The sequence below is a fragment of the Sipha flava genome, unplaced genomic scaffold (genome assembly GCF_003268045.1).
Source record: "Sipha flava isolate LNK unplaced genomic scaffold, YSA_version1 78_pilon_pilon, whole genome shotgun sequence".
Taxonomy (NCBI): Eukaryota; Metazoa; Arthropoda; class Insecta; order Hemiptera; family Aphididae; genus Sipha; species Sipha flava.
Genome location: NW_020273619.1, coordinates 769,570 through 792,527, shown reverse-complemented (window position 1 = coordinate 792,527; position 22,958 = coordinate 769,570). Strand labels below are relative to the sequence as shown.

Here is a 22,958-nt window from a genome sequence, read left to right as displayed (position 1 = left end):
CGTACAGAACGAGATGCGAGTGAATAAGTGAATGCGCGCTAGTTATAGTGCCGTAGGGAATTCGATGGAGGCGAGTTGTATCCGAGTTTACGGACGCCGTAAAAACAAAACGTAATACACTTATTTGATTGAGCGCTTTTTCCTTCTTTCTATTTATCACTCACCCTCCTAATCTCTATCTTTACGTGTATCTATCTCTCTATTTGAGCTGTGAAATGTGTATAGCATGCGCTGTAACGTTACGTTCATATATTGCACGTATTATCATATTTACAAGGTTCACAAACGAGTACTGGTGACTAAAATATCCTGCGTCTAAATATCCTACCCCGGCGTTGCAGTGATCAGTGTTACGACTCGTTCATCGGTACATTTTGTTCTATACTCGATAAACAAATCTTGTTAATCCGAATGATAAACAAAAGTTGTTTGAACTGAAATGGAATCGTTTTTATGGAATTTTCCTTTTTTTTTACATATTTAAAAATTAGAAACGAACATTTTTTTTTAATCCTCTATCAGCGATATTCAACGCCCAGATTTATATACAAATTCTTATTATTCTACAATTTACTTAGAATATTTTTGATCATATATTTCGACGTTTCGTAATATGTAGATTCTATAGTTAAATTTTTATTTTTTTTTTTTTCATGTTTTTGTATATTTTTGGACAGTTTGCATAAATGTTGCATATTCTACAATTATAATAATAATAATAACCATTGTAGTTCTATCTTACAAAATATGTTTAAAGTACCTTTATAATTAAATATCTTCAACAAAATGTATCTCTTTATATATTTGTATATTTCGCTAGACCTAAAATTGCAAATGTTTATTTCGTAAAAAAATTGTAGATATTCTACTTCGAAAAATATCTACAGTATAATAAAGAGTTAGGTAATAAAATTTAAAGAAGACGAAAGTTGTCAGTTAAAGATTTATCTAGTTTTAAATAAGCATCAATTGTATCTTGAAACGTGGAAAGAAGTTTTTTCCAAATACGAATGTATGCTATGAGATAATCATAGGAGTTTTTAATTCGAAAAATAGAAAGCGATTTTTATTACCTCATGCTTATAATTTAATATGAATAGTATTGTACCCTTAAACACATATGTTTTTTTGCAAATTTATGATATAAATCTGCTTATTTTATAATTTTTTATTGTATATAAATCTGGACTTCAATAAAAGTTTACTTGAAACATGCGGTAAATGTTTAAAACTCAAGTGGTAAAGAAACTGATTATTTTATAAAGATATTGCAGTTTTATTAATTATTTATAAACATAATCGCTAAGCGGCAGTGGTAATAATGATTTAAAAATACGTACTATAATAGAGCTGAAACAAAACAACTATAAACATTTTATAAAATAGGAAAATATTATTTTGATAATTGTTTTCACTACAATAACACTTCGGTAATAGTAACTAAACCATGCTTGTACATTATTATTTTATTTGTAAGTAAACATGTAAATATTATGACAATGTAAAATGAACGAATTTGTTATATCTGTTGCAGGTATGTATTTCGTGTATTTCGACCGGTGCTCAAAACTCATGACTTGCACGAAAGCGATGTCCTCCAGTTCTTATTGGAAACACGAAGAAAGATACAATCCCGTAGTGGTTTTCTCTACTAACTTGAAAGTCCAGTGAGAAAAAAGAAACTTAAATTCTTCGGGAGACGGGTAAATAGGTAGATATTTTCCAAATCAATATTACCCGAAACACATATGAATCGATGATTGCAGAAACGTCACCGGTCACATATTTTATGAAATTGAGATATTAGTTAAAACGTAAACTAATCGTGTGTTTTTATACTTAACACATAAAAATATTTAACTATACTCTGTTTCAAAAGAAAACAAACCGCTCTCACGACCGATTTTCGTTCGGCGGTGCCCTCCCCCACCAAATATCTAGATGTAAACGAGTATTCGTTTTCGTAAAATTTTTTGAATCAAGTTCAAGTACTTAACTTGACAAATAAAATGTTTGTACTCGTAAATATTTACGTTTATTATACATATATATTTTAATTATAATTTTGTCCGACGTGGTTTACATTATTACCGGTAGTGTGAGTACTATACTGCTAGTATAAGCAATTAAAATATTAGGAACATCACGTGCGTTTTCCCCAGGGTTAGCCATCGAAAACGAAATTAATCGGAAGCCTGTATATTATTTTAATGTCCGGGTGATGTAGCATAACATTATATACATACACATAATGACGTGTCATTATCACGTGCACCCGTTCAACCGGGCCGAAGGTAATATTATTATTATTATTATTATGAAATACAAGCGTATAATTACGGTAAGAAAAAAAACCCCAGACGAAATTATGTGGTCATAATAGGTATCCTGGAAATTATATACCTAATAGGTATAGGTTAGTGTATTCAAGTCAGGCGGCATGCTGGTATTTTATAATTTTTTTCAATTCAAGATTACGTACTAGTTGATACGCACTTTTAATATTAAGTTAGAAATTGATTCATGTAATCCCCAGTGGGTAAAATACGTTTGGACTGTTCGAGAATGGTTTAAAAACAACAGTAACTCGAGTTGTAATAAAAGCTACTGGACACGTGGTTACTGGTTACTGGGCACAGTCGAAACCGCATAAAATATATGCTTCTGAGAGTGCAGGCAGCACCGTGAAATTGAACACACTAAAGACATCCATGTTAAATACGTTTGCAACTTTGCGTGGAACAATTGTGAAGCGATCCGCTGTGGTCAAGATAATAGATGTGAACGGTATGGGGCATAGGCGTCATTAAGGGTATCGAGGGATATCTTTGCTACCCCAGAAATGTTTGTGGTGTAGCAAGGGTATCTTTTTGTTACCCCAAAAAAAGTCATAGATTTTAAAAATGTTTATTATTCTAGTCTGTGCATAGACTTTATTGTTGTGATTGTATCTAAAATAATTATATTCTGTGATAATTCCAATATGGATGATTAGATAGTATATCATTTTAAACCTGTAAAAAAATTATTTTTTCACTTTCTAAAAATAAACTTTGCTACCCTAAAATGTGGACTCTCGTAATGCCCACGGTATATTTGTACCGCTAATCTAACGACCGACACCTGTACGATCCCGTTTCGGCACGTCGACGGTTATCGAGACGAATGTTTTCTCAACTCCGATCGCCGACCGAGTACCGCGGCTCGGTGTATTCATTGTGGTTCGTACGTGATGCGTACGCGAGCGATTCGTGTACAACAGCGCGTGTACATGATATGTCATTAAAAAAACATTACGAACACGCACAATTTATCACACCGATGTGTATAATACATTATAATACCTGTAACGATAACGATAATAATGTGTACGGAATGGGTGTATTATAAACGCATAATGTAGGTTAATTGTCGTGGACGTAAATAAAGATAAAATAGAAATATTCCAAAAAAAAAAAAAAAAAAATTCACTCAGTGCCTACTTATGTACGCTTATAAATACGATATGGTACACGTTGTTAATATATTGTAGCCGTGTTGTCACCGCGTTACTGTTTCTACGGTTTTCACTATCGACGCCGTCCGTCCTGCGTTCTTTCTAGACGTTTTTCTAATGACTCCTGCCAGGCGGTCAACGTACAATATCATACCGAATAATTTTTTTTTTTTTAGCGTGCCTTTTCGAAAACAGTATCGGTCCAAATATTGACTTCGGTGCGTTGAACGTCTCAAAAAATATAACTAAATAATTATTTGTAGCGTTAAAACACAATGATGTTCCTGTTGGAAAAGTTAAGCCACAGAATATTATTACTCCTAAACAATTTAAACAAGTCTATGTAATGAAAAATATAGACTTATATACGGTACGCGTACGTATCCAATAAATCATAATTTGAAGAAATGCATAGTCACAGCATTAAAAATCCCTCTGTATATCATCGTGTGACTCTTATTCTGAAGACATGAGCATATCTAAAATATACTTTTATATTACAATCGCATGTACACGTGAATGTTGTAGTAATGATTTGGCATGTGATGTTTATCGGAGGTTTTTTTTCGAGTTTTTCGGCTAGTCGGAAGAAACGAACGACTCGAGTAAATTATTTTATACACAGTGCCGAATCAGAGACCTCGCGAGTAGACGAGTAATCTTTACGATTTCACTAATTTCTCTCTTTAACGTTAATAAATTGAATTTCATAATTTTTGACTGTACAAATGCATTTTAACGAACACATTTGTAGTTTCTACTGACCGTTCGTCTCTTGTGCGTGTAAAAATATCAAATATTTGTTTGTATTTTTTTTTTTTTTTTAAATTCACAATACTCATAATTTTTTATTGTACTTGAATTATTTAAATAGCTTCAAAATATCTCTGCAGGAGGATAACGGGCATGACTTTTATTGTTATATTTTTATACAATATCTTGCTACCCGTACGTGGTGTTTTTTGTTTTACACGTATTCGATTTTTATCCGTACCCTAATAATATTATAATAATTGACTATTGCTTTTCACATTATTCTATAATGATGCAATCAAGCAAGTTTACATTTTTATCGAACAATATACCCGTAACACAAACAAAACAATATATAACCGCTATATTGTTGTATAAAAATAGCGTTGTACTAAAGTAATACGTCACGATGTTTTCATTAGGGTATACTTTCGTTTGCGCCGACTGGTTTTTACAACTTGTTTAATGGAAAAGTATGATTATATTTCTAATAAAAATACAATAAATTATTATATATACTACATATAATAGGCATACCTATATATGATTGTATTATAATGACATCGTTCGCGGAAGTGCAACGTACCACTTCAAACAATAATATTATACTTTTTATACTGTTTTCGTTGATTTTTTTTTTTTAATTTCCAGTTAAAATCTCCGTTATGAAACACCGCATGAACTTATTAGTTATTTACATATGCACCGAAATAACTGTAATAAATATATTACATAGAGGCTGAGCTGTGAACATATCAAGTATAATAATTGAGCAGGTTTTAACGCGCGACTACCTGAAACGTAGTTACGGTCGTAAAACGCATTCGTAATATATACCGTAATAATATGTAAATAACGTACAGAACAAAATCTGAGTAAGACCGTGCACGCTCGAGCTCATTTGTATTCGCCAGCGAAAGGATATATAAATTTTTGATTCCGCGGCCGGTATTTAATATTATTTTATTTTAATATCATGCTACTTTATGTTCAGCGAATATCCCACAAAAGTGTCGCCGAAAAGTTTCGCCACTGTTTGCGCAAATTCAAAGACGAAATACGTCTCGGAAAACACATGGTGCGTGCACTATATACATTGTATTGGTGCCGTTATATATAAACCACAAAAGTTTAAAATTGTTTTTTCAACGGTCTCGCCGAGCACCGTCTACATAGCGTTTTAATATGAATTCATGAAACTGTACTGTTACAGACGCTCAGTTCGAATTGATAACCACGATATATTGTTGCGCATTATCGATGTCGCCAAGTGCTCTCGCCAAAAGTTATCAAGTCGAATCCATCGGAATTATATTAATCATTTTCATGTTCGGTTATTTAACTTAACATCGTTGATTATAAACACTAATGTTTATAATGGATGATAACATAACACGAGTGCCTACTATACACAGATGTGCTCCCATAGGTTATACTACATATACACATATTCGCTGTGTACTCTTAACATTATTTTAAAAATTCACACGGGTACACCAAGTATACTCTCAAGTCTCAGGCACTCCGCGGAGAAATATTAAATGTAATTAAATGTAAATAGTCTTACAGGTTTTAATTTAGGCATTATTTTGTAATATACGTTCAGTTTTTTCTCGGACGATTAGTGTATTATTATGAAGTAATTATTGACTATATTCCGTGTATTTACGATAGCAACAATTCATTTAAATAATTTTAATTTCTGTAAAAAATAAGAATGTACGTATTTCAATAATAATAACCATTTTTTCGCGGAGATCCGGTGAAACCGTTTACGCTGTTGTTGACGGCTTTGTCCGTCGAGATACAGTTTTTAGCGTTCATCGACGGAGTATGAGAAGACGTTACGACCGATCGAAAAAGCAGCGATCTTCCCAGTCGAAATCGGTTTCGTACGACTTCAATATTTTAATATGCTTGTGGACCCTGTTCTTACGATCTGTACGAGCCGCGTTCGCCGTGCAGTGGTCGGCGGTCTTCCACAACACGAGTGAAAAAAAAAAATTACATATTAGCATATATGTCCGCGCCTGCACGTATCCACGTTTTACTGGTTTTTTCTTTGTTATTATTTTTTTTCTCTTCTCTCGAAATGACATATACCACGCGTGTGACCTAACCGGTTTCATGGTATCACGTATATTTAAACCGCGCAGGGTCACGACGTGGGCATATTGTTATAATACACGTACGTTGTGTACTCGTGTAAACTGCGAGCGCGGGAATGCAATTGCGTCGGAGGAGGAAGATACGAGGAGGAGAAGATTTTCGCGAAATATTTATTCCTACCCACTCATTTCGCTATCCCGTGCCAGACCGTCGGTGCTGAGAGTTAATTTTCGTATATATTTCATCTCGAACACCTACGAAAAAATTCCGTGTTCTTAACGTTTATCCGAAATCAAAAATTGCCGTTGATAGGACGATTTACTTACGGAAAGAAATGTAATGGATAAACACTGTTATCTTTAATATGTGATAATAATAACACAATGTTATGGATCGAAAATCAAGAACAACCATTACAAATCGTATCACTCCTTTTTTTTTTGAGGATTTTATTTTTGTGTTAACCTAAAATGATTGAAACCAAAAAAAAAAAAAAAAATTATAAAATTATAATTCTAAACTAATTAATTTATATCTATTTTAATCATTTGATTTGAACAAACAATCCTATAATTTCACATGAAATAATTTAAATATCTTAATCCAATTTGTTTTCAAGTCAGCCATTATTTTTTATGCAGGAACATATAAATTTTCTTAATAATCTTAGCACCACATGATGATCTCCGTGCCGAGAGTATAATATTAAAGAATAAATCGGCTTTAATGGATTTAAATTGACGTTCATATGAAACAAAGAATAAACACTCTTCTCTCGATCGACAAACTATTTCCGCACCAACACTGTTGCTGCGCGCTTGCAATCGAAACGACAATGCGACGTAATTTCCGGTCGGCTCGATGACGACGATGTTATATCAATAATTTGTTTCATCCCTATGCGATATGAATATTATAATACTCTCGGTGAGCGCATTATTTCGTTTGTTTTGTTGCTTTTATTTTCCACCTAAATAGGTCGACTTTCGTACGCTTGCCAATATCTTTCCGTCTCTTCGCACGTCATCCGTAGACAAGAATCGTATTATATGCGTTTTGCCCATAATATAATCACTGGTAACAAAGAAAATTTTAAAAACCTTGCATGGAATTGGTGCAAAAAATTGTATAAATTATTAATCGGAAATGCAAATGTATAGCCACTAGGTGTCTCTAATGTGAGATTTCTCTCTATATCATCATTAGTTTTTAGTCACTATTTTTTTTATTTTACCATAATTTTTACTTATTGTACACATGTATAGATTGTAATATTCTAAAATAAAGTGATATATTATTTTAAAAAAAAAAAAAAAACTCGCGTGTATTCGTACAAAACAAGAACATCAATCGTAGTAGCTAAACAGTTCGATTTTAGACCGTGAAAATCAAGTGATTAATGGCTTCCGTTTATATCGCACGAGATAAAAATGTTTCACAATGGTTCAAAACCAAAACCGGAATACGAAAACTTTTTGAGTAATTATTAAAAATCATCAATACGATTTAAAAGTATTATTTAGTTTTCCCTACACGTGAGTGCGTGGATTGATTAAATGGTGCTCGACAGCCGATGTACAAAGCGAAAACTTTGTCGATGTGTCCTTTTTTCCTTGGCTTTTTTCTCGCCTGTATATACGTGTTTGTACACGTCTGAATCCCGCGGCCTGGCGCCATAACTCCGTCGATCGAACATCATTGTTTTATGTTTTGTATTGTATAATATTTTTGCTGTACGTGTTATCGTTGCATTTCTGATTTTTGTAAAACTTATCGATGCATTGTAGTTCGAAAAGTTTCAACTGACCATTCTTTCTTTCTCTCTCTCTCTCTCTCTCTCTCTCCCTCTCTCTCTCTCCCACTCTCTCTCTTACGTATATATAAATGTTCAAGTGATTAAAAGCGTTACCATCAAAAACGTAATGTTTTATTTGAAAAGTTAATAACAATATGACAAACCAATAGAAATTCGTTTGAAGAATTTCAACAATAAATTAGCAAAAAAAAAATAATATCTAACAAAATGTATGGCAAAAAATTGCTTCACCATACAAAAGAACATTTTCAAATGTACACACAACTATGCGTGTAGTCGTTTTTATCTTTTATATTATATTACATTATACTTGATTTTATTGGAAATGTACTTTTGTAATATAGTTACTTATTATTCACGTTTACGATTGTACTAATCTTTTAGCTATATCTCTTGTTTTTATGTTAAACATGCATCATATTATTAGACCAAATTTTCCATATAATCATTATTTAATCTTATTATACAAATATGAACCATTTCATTTTTGTTTTTACTTGCTTTACTTTTCTTGTTACTTGCTAATAACAGCTGACGTGTACCTAGTTGAGTCACCACAACAGTCGTATGTCATTGTATTACTAATTATTATTTTTGGAAAACCATCTTGTTGCCGAGAAGGTCGTCCGCGTCGAAGGTTCTTTTCGCAGTTGGAAACAATGTGTAATCGAGTATCGGCAATGAATATTCTCATAGAACACTGTTAACGTATTAAACCTTAACCTTTTTTATTATTATTCATTTTTTTAACGTCATCCAAGTGTATAAAGTCATGTCTTAAAAAGTTAATATTATAATGATTCGGAATTAATCAGAAGTAACATGCTATGAATACACTTCCATTATTTATTCTTCTTATTACGCGTTGTTTTTAATTCGTAAATGTACGAAAGTGATTACATTATATGCTTCGAGCTGATTTAAACGATACATTTCTCGTAAAAATTAGCTATCGGTTCACCCATTTTTTCGTTCCAAAACGGAAAATTTCGATATGAATACCAAAACATATCCCTAGAAATGTATTGAGTCATGAATTCGTTTGATTTTAAATCATGTCAAAAGTTTAAGCAAATGGCCTGTAGATTCGATAATAGAATACACTTTTATTATCTATTTTATTTTATTTCTTATTAAACGACCTGGTGAAAGATACTCGTCTTACCAGTGAACTATCCCATAGAAATATTGAACATTATGGTTAGTCATTACGACCGTTTTTCGAAAAATAAATAAATATCCTCAAGATTAAATTATTGAACTCCACCGTTGATATGTATACATATTTATTAATATGAAATTAATTAATTGTCGAGTTGCTCGAATTAACTACACAAGACCGTTCGGTTAAGAGATAAAAGTTAGAAAAACAATAAATTTAACTCAGCAAGATCGACACGTAGACGAAAATTCATCGAAAATTTTTATTGGATACGAAAAAAAACAATATAATTTTTATTAATTTGCTTCTTTGGTCACCCGATTTACAATTAAAATAACGTTCTTTTATTCGTTTTTCCATTTAAAACACGACATCACTTAAATCGTATAAATGGTTTTTATTCTTTCTCGATAAAACTAATGGTTCTTACAAGACGAATAAATAAGTCCAGCTTGATTACGGAGTTGATAGGCTATATACGAGTATATATATATATATATATATAGAGTTCAGTTTTAAAACTGTGTATAAAAAAAAAAAGGAATTTTTAACCATTCGGTTAGCAATGTACGTAAAACATAAAATATTATTACGAATTTCCCGTTTATCACCGAAAGTGCTGTATCTAAATATTATTCACGATACTTATGCGTTATTTTGTCATCGGTTCGTACATGGTGTGCAGCCGACGACAAACGCAGTTCGACGGATGGAATGCTGTGGTGGCGAACGATAACCAGATGCCGATAGTAAAATCGAAACGTATTTCCTTTTCTTTTTTTTTCTTCTTGCTTCATATTTGTTTATTTTTATTTTTATTTGTTTTATTTTTAACGGCCATCGTGTCCGCGCATCATAGTCACCACGTGTACATTGAAATGTATAGCGCACTGTTATCGAAAGAAAGAAGAGGTGAAAAAAAAAAAAAAAAACGTTAAAATAAAATCAAACGGTCGATAAATTATTTCGCCGTGCGCGTTTCTACATTTATACATTACACGTGCATACGTTACCGGCCGACATTCTCCGACGCGACCGGTTGCCAAGTACGCCGCCTCGTCGACCAGTGAAGTTCAAGGCCGCCGGAGTCGCACTACCACTCTCGGTTCGACGTCGCGCGACCGGCCCCCGAGGGACGTTATTATAATCATTACTATTATTATTATTATTTATATTATAATTATGTATGCAGTTGGTGTGCATAATAATAATACGTTACATTGCAGTTGGCCTGCATTCGTTTTTCGTTTCTCGTCTTGTGCGCGTCGGCAGCTCGACGAGTCGAAAATCCATTACGAGAACACAGCTGAACGCACGCAGTTGTTCACGCGTCTCGACCTGTTTCCGGTGGACTTTTAAGAATTATTTAAAATCGGAACCGAAATATCTGCTGGTTTACATCACGCGACGAAGTATCGACTTCACAAGATGACCCGTGGAGCTCAGTGTACTCTTTTTAAACCGAAAGAAAGTGCACCATTGCGTACCAATGCACTTACGACATGCACTACGGTTTTTAAATTTTTTTTCGTATTTAAATGAAATATCAAAAGATATTCAAATAAAATTAAATTAATATTTAAAACGTCCTTATTATTTTATTCAGTATCCAGGAAGAACGACCGATTTAAATAAACTAATATATCGCTTTCAATTCTGTAAATACAATAAATGACAATTATAACTACTGTGCCGTCTCGTAATTCGAGTGTTTCGTGTGGATTTTCCGGTGGGTTTTAATCGACCATGAAAACGGTAATAGCCTCATCACATATCGAAACCAAATTCTATCTTTATGATGTTAAACCCAAATCGTTTTCGATACGTAAACACGGTAAATAATCATCATGCAGACGGACTCGTTTTCCCGCAGTAGCTGCCCAGGTGACTGTTGCTAAAATGATTCTATTGTCGTTCGTATGAGTGCATCGAGCTACAAGACATATAACGTGATCTTTATCGAAGTTGTAGGTACACACTTTAAACTAAAATGAATTGTAATTACTGATACTTATGACGGTGAACACTGAATGACTATTTTTGTCGAAAAACGTATTGCAGCAAACTAGTTAAAAATTGAAAAGAATTTTTTCGATTTTACCAATTTGTCACTGGGTTCTCACGGTTTGGCGTGTAAGAGAAGTAAAACACATGATTAACTCGAAAAAAAAATGAATAAGGTAAATGGTTCTGAAAACCCGGGTGTTGAACTATCCTTAACATTTGACTGTAGTTTATATTTGAATTCCGGACATCAAACGCTTTCGTCCACCCTTCTATTTATAATAATTTAGAACAAAACGTTTTTTGATTTCAACGGTTGATATTACATTTTCGTATTATAGTTATTAGTTCGTAGTGTTTCGGTGCTTCGTGTGATTACGATACCACGTCGTGGGAGAAAGTAAGCAATATTTTAACAAACCTAAAACAGACGGGTTTGACAAAAGTTACCTCTAATGCGTGTAACTTCTCTTGATACTTGTCCGATGTAAACGGTCAGATTTTAATAACACGCGCTCGTCTCGAGGCGGTGACAAACATTTTCGTTAGTTGAAAATGTATGCGTGTACACATACACAAAAACAAACACACTCACATACCCAAAGTTCATTATCGTATTCGTTGTATAATATTCTCGGGGTGAATGTATATATAAAATCCTTTCCGTTGAGATACGTAGAAATATGGTAAAAATAAATACCGAAACGACTGTGCATCGGTTATAGATATATTTATCTATATATTAAACAACTTATCGCTGTTACTATTTTTTCCCTACACCCTTATTTTTTTTCTTTTAATCACTTATAAATTAGAACTATATGTTTGTGGTCATAATGACTTTTATTCGTTCGATAAAAATGTATCATTTATTTAGTGTGAATTCTTCGCAACGTTTAAGTCCGATTATTCAAATTTTTTCTATGCGCTAATCATCTCGTTTATGACAATTAAGCGAAATGTCATAATAAATCTTCGATTATTTGATTCATAAATCAATTGTTGAATTATAATTTCGACGAAATCTGTGCGATAAACGCTTTTTTTTCGATTGTTTTTTTACGATATTATAATGTAAATATTGTTTTTATAGTTTTTGTAGTCGACGGGGTGCTGTATAGATTCGCAACGATGATGATATTATAATTCATAACAAACCATAAACGACGAACATATACACGCACGGAATAGCCAATATTAAGTTGTATTCTATAGAATATTATGCGGTTTACGACGTCGAAATATCGTCACATCGATGAACGGAGGTGAGGTCGCATGAATCAGTATTTCAATAATGAACGCACGCGATCTCGGTTTTGATTGTACGAAACAATAATAGAAATAATACATCATCTACGGGCATTATATGGTGTAAGAATCGTTATTCATGACGATTAATGAACAAACCACGCGATGAAGTTATTATAACGCTGCGGTTGTTAACGTTGACGGCGAACAGCGTACGACCCAATCGATTGCTGTGCCAAATATTGTGCGCGGTTTTCTCCCCTAGATCGCTGTTTTCATGTGACGAAATTATTATAATTAAACTAGTGGCTCATATACGGTTTGATGGTGAATGCTTCTTTTTAATAATTTTGCACGTTTACCGCCAAAAATCCGTATTAAAAAATTACAGAAATTGATTTAGCTTTTATTTTTTAAATTTTTTTCTACCATAAGTTCTTTTATATTTTTGAGACTGTTTTTAACTTATGGTTAAGCGTACAATCAGTAATTTACTGCAGTCGTCATATTGGCGATCAGTACCTTTGCGGCTTCAAAGTTCATGATGAGAAAACATATCTACCATTTTATCACAAACCACGCCGACGCTAGTTAAATATGTTATCGACAAATCGTAACCGTATAATATAGACCGTGGTCGGATAACCATCGGACGACTACAGACTCCGTTTCGTTTCTATAGTCGTAAGATCTCCAGGGCCGACCTACGCGCTAGTTCTAAAAACACTCCCCGTATCTGAGGACCAAGGTGTGAATGTTTTTACGATGCTTCATTAATTCGTAGTCGATGTCAATTTCAACTCTAGCTTGCTTTATTTTCGTGTAGATGTTCTCTTGGGCATTATAGACTACAATATAAGGTAGGTTATATGGCCCAGTTGGACCGCAGTAATCTCGTATACATTCGATTACGATGAAACATAGCTAGTAATCGTTTTTGCGGACGACTATCTCGCTCCCCGTTTTCATAACACGCGCGCGCACGTACTGAATATCCGATTAACAGTCGCAAATGTCGTATTATAATGGAATACAATAATAAAATAAACATAATCGTATCGTATCGTAGCGAGTGTCGTCTTTTATTTCCTTCCTCCGGTATGTTAAGAGCGCTTGTCGAGTTAAATCCTGTAGCAAGATTTGAATTATAATTCCATTATTAGTTACGTTGTTGCGCGTGTGCACGTAGATAGATTATAATCAAGAAACTTTGGGTCCCAACAAATAAATGAAAAATTTTCCTGTTGATCCTACAAGGACTCCTTGGTGACGTACTACTCTATTTCGTATCATCTGTACACACTTATATTCTACGTATCATAATATCGACGCCTCGGTTTTAGACTGCAATAACTCAAATTATGAAACTACTAGTTCTAGAATGAAATAAACGACCTCTATAGGTGAATAATGCAACTAAAAGTTATTGTGTTATAGAACCGAAATCGTCGTAATTTTGCAAATATCATGTAGATAACTCAATTCTTGAATATTTTTGAGTTATCGCAGTCTTGAACTGAGGCGACGATATATACATACAAACAAGTGAATTTTATCGTTCAAGTTATGTGTTTCATTGTAAGTGCCACAATTTTGAATACCTACCCTTATATAGGCACAATATGTTTTTTTCGTCAAAACGTCTGTGTACTTTTTCATCCAGACATACATCAACTGTCTACAATTTACTGTTTGTAAATCTGAATTAAACTAAAATCGCAATCGGTTAATACCACGGTTAATACCATGTTATCATAGGTATTCATATAAATGTGTTATCTGAAATCCTTCTTTGTCGCCAGATATTATATTATTCAGAGCTAATCTAAATCAAATGATAATTAAAATTACCCATATGATAACATAGCTCACCATGATAACGATGTGGAGAGGAATTTCGTAAAAGCTTTTTATCGCGAGATTTCAATGAAAACAGATGTGCGATTCCGATGAAACCTATTTTTGGAAAAAAATTATTTTTCTTTCATTTACCAACTGATTATAAATAGTAGTATAACTCAATCGTCTGATTAGTATTATTGTATCATAACCTTCCCCAAACTTACTGTACTTAATGTTTTTATTTAAACGGATTAATTGAAATAAACTAATTTTCGTCTCTCCACCGACTTCTAATCCGATGGTCAGTAGTACGGTTCTTAAATTATTTCTCGACTGAATGAAATTAAAAAAAAAAAAAAAAAAAAAATTAATAATTTTCGAAACTCAAGAGATATTTAAATGAATACGTGTTGAACGCTTTAAGTACCTATTTTTATTCCTGGTTTTGTTTTTTCATTACAGAGAAGATTATAGCATGCCCCACTCGTCTTGTCCAGTGATCCATCACTGAATACAACGAAATATGTATAATTACACACCTAAACAATTAGTCGTTGTCAATAAACCGGGGTTTCTAATTTTCTACACAAGCCACACATATACGATGTGCGATGATTACAATGATGTATTTTACAGATTATTATAATTATATCATTAAATCGGCTATGCAGTATCTGTTATTAAATTACTGTTAATTAAATGTTTCTAAATACGCCATAGACGACCCGCCCCTGTCACCTGACGTTATGACGTGTGTATTTGTATTATGCCACAGGGCGTTTAGCATTCGTCGGATGATATACGTGTTGTGTATGCCGTGTATATAGGTGCTTATGCGAAACATAATTAAATATACTTTACGATGGCAAAGAGAGATAACGAGCGTCTGTTCAGCAGGATCAGATAAAGAATTTAATTTAGTGAGATTAGCTGTAAGCTGGAAAACCTTGACATGCCTGATGTATTCTTTCACTTCCAGGTTTATTTATTTTTTAAAATTTTTTAATCACAAAAAATGGTTATGATAATGTTTCAATAGTGTATAAATGTGTGTGTGTGTGTGTTCATGATAAAATTTTTAAATTTGACAACGGACACAAAAAATATAATGTATGTATGAGGTACGGAGGAATGTATAAACATTATCTCACCACGGTACCGCAGGTGATGGCGGGAATACAACGAAAACAACGGTAAAGCTAATAGGTAGTACATTTAAAAACGCGACACAGACATTTTGTTCAAGTGAAAACGTTGGGGTTCGGTGATTTAGAACGAGCGCTGATGTAGGAAACAAAAATTGTAATTAAAAAAAATAAAAGGAAGTGGATAATAGTGTTTTGCGTTATTCACAATCGGACCTTTATCGGGAAAATACGCCCAGAACCTGTAAGTGGGACGTAAAATATTAGATTACCTTATACTTGCAAACATTTACATAACATTATACGGAAAAATAATAAAAATAAAACGAAATTCCCGGGGTCTCTTTGTTGAAGGGAACGCGCAATTGCGGGCTTACGTGACTGGGTGAAACGCACTTCGTGAGCGTGATTCGTGGCCAACAGACCGTTTGTTAAGAAAATTAGGGAAAATTAAATAAAAAAAGGAAAAAAATTAAATCCGTTTCGTTTCCTCGATAAATATTGTACGCGTACGAGGAGACGTACGTTTTGCATTTTTATTTCGTATTAATACACAAATACTTACGTATAAAAACAAATATTTCGTCTCTTTTCAGTTATTTTATCGCTGCACCACATCACGTTTTCCGTACTATCTGTACTGTGAAGTATAAAATGTACGATATCGTTTGTTTTGCGAAATAATAAGTAATGCTCGTCGTGTTTTGGTTTTTCAAAAACAATTCGTGATAATAACGTTGTTGTGAACTACGTGTACGAATTGACCAACATATATTTCTGCCTGGAATCAAATTATAACATATATATGTATATATTTATTTATACGTATACATGTACAGTAAATATCACGTTTGTTTGAACTGAAAAAAGAATAGTGCTTTATTCGGAAAAATACGGAATTTAACTAATCGATCAAGCGATCGTGTTTATGGAATATCATAACTACACATTTTGTAATATACTCGTATAATAGTAATATAATATACTCGTATTATTTATATTATAAAAACATTTTTTTGGAAGCCTTTTTAAGCATTTTTAATTCGATTCCCAGCCCAAAATTGTAATACTATATTGATCAATACGACGACGGTATAATCGCATAACTGTTTAGTGAGTTCTTCGACTTTAATATTTTTCTATTACATTTATGGCACGATAAACGAGCAACGTTTGTTTTAGATTTCCCGCTTTTATATCAACCATAGATTTTTTTGGTTATTGCGTTTTTTTTTGTTTTTTTTTTTAAATAAAACCACGGTCAATTGTTTTAAAAAGTTTCTTTTTACGTGATTTATTCTTACTCGTCTGGAAATAAGCTCCTTTTAGAATGTTTTTTTTTTTTTAATACTATATATTATTCAATATATTCACTGTACAGATTTTAAATTTAAATAAAAAGAAATTTCCAAAACATTTACTTTGGCAACCGACCGAAAAAGAAAAACATATTCGTTTCTTCGTGAAACACTATAATTTTTTATTTTTGTTTTTTTTTTTCAATTTTTAATATACTTTTTTATTAAAAACTCTTTGAAATTTATTTTTTATTGAAATTAATTGCTCAAAAAAAATGTTGTGTATAATTATGTATACTATTATGACTTACGAAAGAAAGTTTCCGTACGATAAAAAATACTGATGACGACGTGAAGAAAGTGCGACTGGGTGGACAGTGGTGGATAAATTAATCAGGATGCAATATTATCTAGATTCGATTCAAGTATAAACTATAATTAAAAAGAATCGTGTATAGTTGTATTTACTAATTATTATATGCAATATTATACTTTCTCGTAAATACAATTATATTTGTTGTAGTATGTAGATTCATGGATTTTATTAGGACAAGACGTTGACAAATAAACTAATTTAAGATATTTCGAATCAGAAGGCATGGTAAGCCATGGCATGCTAAGACGTTTTTGCTACATCTATATTATTATCATTGTACATAATGATTTCGTTCGAATTGTATTTCTTTCTTCGCTCTGTTGGAATGTTGTGTTTTTCCATAAAAATTCTATTCTTGATAACTGTTAAAAATAGTTGTATATAGGAATAAGTACGTACACTATAAAACACGATAAAAAAAAAAAAAAAAAAAAAAAAAAAAGAAGAAAAGAAGAGCGCGCAGAACATCCCATTTAAAGGAAATAATAAATATAACAATAATAAGAAACAGAAAAGAACAAGTCTAAAAACTTTACAAAGTCTCGGTCTTTACTTCCAAAAACTTTTCATGATTGTTTCTGTTTTTTTTTTTTTATCAGTTGTAATTTTACTTTTGGCATTTTATTTTTATACTCTAAAAGTCACAACAAATTTGCATTGTCACCCACGCGTGAAGCTCCTCGTTTCGTATTTTTATAATATCTTCCTGAAATAATAATAATAATATAATACGTTGTAAACAATTTATTGATATTCTAGGCGTTGTTTATTGTCATAAATGAGTTAACTTTTTTTAATACCAGTCTGTCGCGCTATTCGTTTCTTGTTGATTGTAATTTTTTTTATTGATATAAATATAAGTATATAATATAAAGTATATAGTATATAAGTATTATGGTATATAATATAAGTATATAATTATAAATATAAGTCCTTTGGTGGGTAAATCAACCCCCTCACCATTACATATCGGGTGGTTTTAGATATTTTATTCCTACATTTTTCAAACAAACTGTGGGATTTAAGTAATAAAAATCACTCACAATTTAATTTAATTAAAATAGACACTATATTATATAAATATGTATGTACAAATATCGATACGCGTTACAATCGCGGAGGAATTGCCGAATATATCGCGGAGTGTAATTCACGGTGTGTTGCGGATTGTACTCACGGACTGACTGAATGAGTGTCTGACCAGCCGGTATATATACATCGTCGTCGATTGTCTAGAACATTCTCGAAATTACCTTAACGAGATAATCATCGCATATTCTAGAACATGGGATTTCGCCTAATCCACTGATAATATTGTAAACAACTTGGACGATTCGCGGTGCGTTGTTTACGTCACCACAGAACCGTCTATAACCTATTGCAAATGAGATACAATATATAAGAAAGGTCGTTTTGATGTCCGATTAAATAGAAAATATTATTTATTATTTTCATATTTTATTTGTGCAGTAGTTGTGCTCTACTCGCCTCTAACGCACAATTGTACATAGGCCGTACTTGAGAAATACATAAACTTTCCGTCCACCATAACTTACAAAGTACAAAACAATTATTTTCCTGCAATATTTTTCTGTATAATATGCGTTTCACCCGTAAAAGTTTTTACGGTAATATATAATCAGCCATTCGTTCTCTCCCCCCTCCCCCCAAGAACCATGTACCCATAAGTTGCCACCGAAGCTTTCCCGGTATTATTGCAGTGTTTTCCTATCACTTTTGCGTTAGCTGATTAAGGTAAGTATATTTTTAATGTGCTCATGCCCCGTGAACATTTCTTTTCGTATTTGTGTAAGCATGGTCATAGTATTCAGGGTCCCCGTAGTTTGTGCAACGCCGAAGAGACCGTATGAGCGACAACGCAAATAATGACCGTGCTAGTGTGTGGGTGTGTTCATCTATGCGTACACGTACCGAACAATGTCGATTGATATCTCGCGAGCAAGTGTACAGCTGGACGTGTTTTTTTTTTTTTTTAATTATTACTGTTTATGCGTAAAAATATTGTTTATTTTTTCTCTGGGAACGTTAACGATTCCCGTAGCATAATAATATCAAACCTTGACACAAACCGTAAACGTGTACATGGAGTTGTGCTGGAAATAATAGCCTCATCTGCAGATCTTTATAACATCGTACGATGTATGTACACATAAAATTGTGGCGTAGGCACGAGCGCGTTTGACGGTTAACTCAATCTATTATAAAACCCGAAGAAGAAAAAAAACCAAATGAAAAACGCAGACGAGTACATGGTATAAATGTAATAAAAAATACTACGAAAAAGTGTACGCGTGTGCGTTCAAATGTGTTTGTAGTACATTATTTACGATTGTTATCGCACTCAGAATCGGAATTGCGTAGTTATTTATTTATTTTTTTTTTTTAAACGATTCGTTACGGTACACGAAATAAAACATATATCGATAAACGCGACACACTACTACCATGGTAGTAGTATCGGATAGACTTGCGCATCGAGTTTGTTATCGGTTTTTTTTCAGATAGGTTTCGCTAGCACCACCCTCACCACGGAATTTCGGGTTAAAACTATAAGTCTTTTTATTTCTACTAGGTTTGCGCCAGCCCACTTGAGCAGCAAACCTTTGATTTTTATACATTTTCGAGAGTGCTCTGAAAATATTTGGACCACACTGAAAAAGTTGAAAATCTATAATTCGATAATTCTAGGCTTATGAAGCAAACACTGAATCATAGTGTTTATTTTTCAAAGTGGTGGTATTACGGATACATATCCGTTTGATTGCACCGAAAAAATTACATCACTTTTTCCATTGGAGCGAATTTTTTTACCGATTTTATCCTTTTTTTTCTCCGAATCTCCAGTATTCGCAAGACGACGTCTTCCAGGAACGCGATATCACGATCAACCCCAGTTGCGTATTTTATAACTGTGGTTGTATTCTGATTCTCCAAACTAAAAATTATAAAGTTTGATCACTAAAAGAATGTACGTCGTTATCTTGAAATTCTTGGAAAATTCCCGGAAATCGTCGTCCGAACTACTGAATTAATAATATCTCATGATCAATAATTACTCGGACTGTACACCTATCCATCCGTTTCGGAGGACTTCTCGTGATCGTTTCTCTATAAGTGCGGGCGAATTTATTTTTGAAAAACACTGACACTTGGAAAACGTTCGATTTTCACAAAACATCTACACGACGATTGTTTCCAATCGACTGGTCAGAATGAACGGCGAAGGGCATGTTGGCGGTTCGCACGCAGCTACTAAGTGACGGCAAGTAAAAAACTATACCCTTGGTCGTGTAATACTACGATACGACATGACGTATTTATATTTCTGGCCGACATAGATTTTAGATCTTCTATTGCGCGAATGTTATAAGCATGATATTGAAAACATTTATTATTACACCTGGGCGTAATAATGAGTGCCACGCACGTGGATTGATACATTTATCAATATGGATTTATAATAATTCTACGTTATATGATTCATATGTTGCATAATAATTAATTGTTGTACACTAGAAGCTAATTAAAAAAAAAAAAAAAAAAAATGATTCATATGTGATGAGTTTCGGAAAATAAAAAAATTCGATTACATGCAAACGCTCGTGAGGTTTTACTGCAATCATCAATTACGACAATATCATACATTGTACCTGCACCACACCTTGTGACCGTCAATGCGATGTATAATGATATGGTAAAAACTATGATTGTTTAAAATCCGCTTTGTATAATTTTTCGACTTCCTACGTACCGCCTGCTGTTCGTGAATTATAATGGTTCCTGATTGGTAAAACACCTCAGGATAGACTTAAAAAAGGACCGGATACCAATTTTTATTTTTATTTTTATGCTTATAAAAAAAAAGTTCATTATTTCAACCATACAATCGTGAACTTTCTCGAAAAATAAGATTTATAAGAGATTTTTCGAGATTTGACTTTTTGAACAACTTCTTGATAAGTTTTACACTATAAACGTAGCACGCATAAACTGCCAGTTACGATTTAATTACAAGTCACCTTAATCGGTTATCGCGTTGTATTCCGAACTCAACGGGACAAGTAAAGCCTTCCCTGTATTGTTCGTAATCTTATCCAAACAGGCAGCATGCTCGACAATTTTGCTTTGAATACGACCCGCGAGTCCCTAGAGGTCCACGGACCACCTGTTGGTAATCATTGGTCGACTTAACGTGGTATGATTCACGTGTTTATTTTGCTTACGATATCGAGAGAGCAAAACGTTTTGACGATGGACGGTATAGGCGTGTGCTCGTCATATCGTAAACACTGCCTACATTCAATCGTTTGACATGTAAAGACGAATCGTAAACTCATGGCTAACAGTGGGTGGGCACCGTGCACGCCGATGCACATACTTACGGAATATTTGTCAACACCACAGACTATTAAATCATCGATATTCACTATATAGTCATGTGTAAATATATTGTTGCGCCTCGCGTGTGGCCGCATTGTCCCCGAGTTGGATTCACTGTGAACACTTATGGATATCGAACCTATCACGTTCATGTAATAACGTGCAACCGAGTGTGCTAAATAACCGTACGAGAATCTCGTGCCTCGATTAACAGTCGGTTTTGATTAAAGTTGATACGAAACCAAACATAGCACTTGCTGTCTGTACATACACACCTATTGACTAATTATCTAAGATCAAAATTGCTGTGTATGCCTATATGTGGTGCGTCAAAAATTTAAGTCCGCGAACGTACGCGTGAAGTAAATATTTACGCGTATCGTGCATATTACACGAACAAAATATGCTGTAGATCTGTTTACGATGTTTGTCCGTCGCTTAGAACCGTGTATGAATCGATCATCACGCTGTAATCAGTAATCTTACAGAAGCAGTTGAGACGAGTCGAAAAGTAAAAGAGTTCAAATAAAAATTAAACGATAACGGCGATGGTAGACAGAATAACGGAGTAAGCAAAGTAAACTCACTGTTTGTTTTTTACGGGAAAATTCCAGATGACGAGGACGATGCGTTAAGAGTTCAGTAAAACCGTTAGTGGATGTATATCTATGCGATATCTGCTACTTTTGCCTCGTATTTAGACTAATAATAATTGTTAGTCGATCATTGGAGCTGCTATTTTTTTAGTACAGATGACACATACATAGTGTGAGTAGAATAACAAGAAGGTACGACGTGGCTATGGTGGTATTTATGTTGGTATGAATCGACTGCGGTTATGAAGGAAGTCAATGTATGCTAGACTTCTTCAGCAATATCAGCCGATTAATCGTGTACTTGGCCACGTGTGTTATACTTTTAGCATCTTTTTCCGATTGTTTTAGAAAAAATAATTCGTGTGATGTTATATTCGTACACAATTGTAAATACACGTGAAATATACTGTATGTACGGAGTTGCGAGAGCGAGTGTAATTAGGAAACACTGGTTTTACTACAAACAATTTAAAAAAGCTCACTCTGCAAGTGTGCTGAATTTTGGGTCCCTAACGTTTTTTAATTTGTAAACCATAACGTTTCGCATAAGATTTTCAAACCGTTTTGTAAATCCAATGAGCTTATGAGTAAAAACCTAAACAAATTATTGATTTGTGAATAAAACATTTATAATTTAGTTCTTATTTTTTTAATGTTGACTCGTACGGATATTTTTAATGCTATTGTGAGTTTAAAAATAACGAAACAATTA

General features: G+C 33.3%; 1 protein-coding gene across 2 annotated transcripts in view; it reads left to right on the top strand.

Moving 5' to 3' along the window:
* Positions 1–22,958, top strand: part of LOC112692890 (proteoglycan 4) — a 126,435-nt gene that overhangs the window by 52,061 nt on the left and 51,416 nt on the right. Inside the window, exon 2 of one of the 2 annotated variants that reach the window (XM_025567706.1) lies at positions 1,535–1,711. The exons of the other annotated variant lie outside the window; for it this stretch is intronic. The gene's annotated coding sequence lies outside the window, so the exon portion shown is untranslated. The remainder of the gene's footprint in view (positions 1–1,534; positions 1,712–22,958) is intronic. 2 annotated transcript variants of the gene reach the window in all.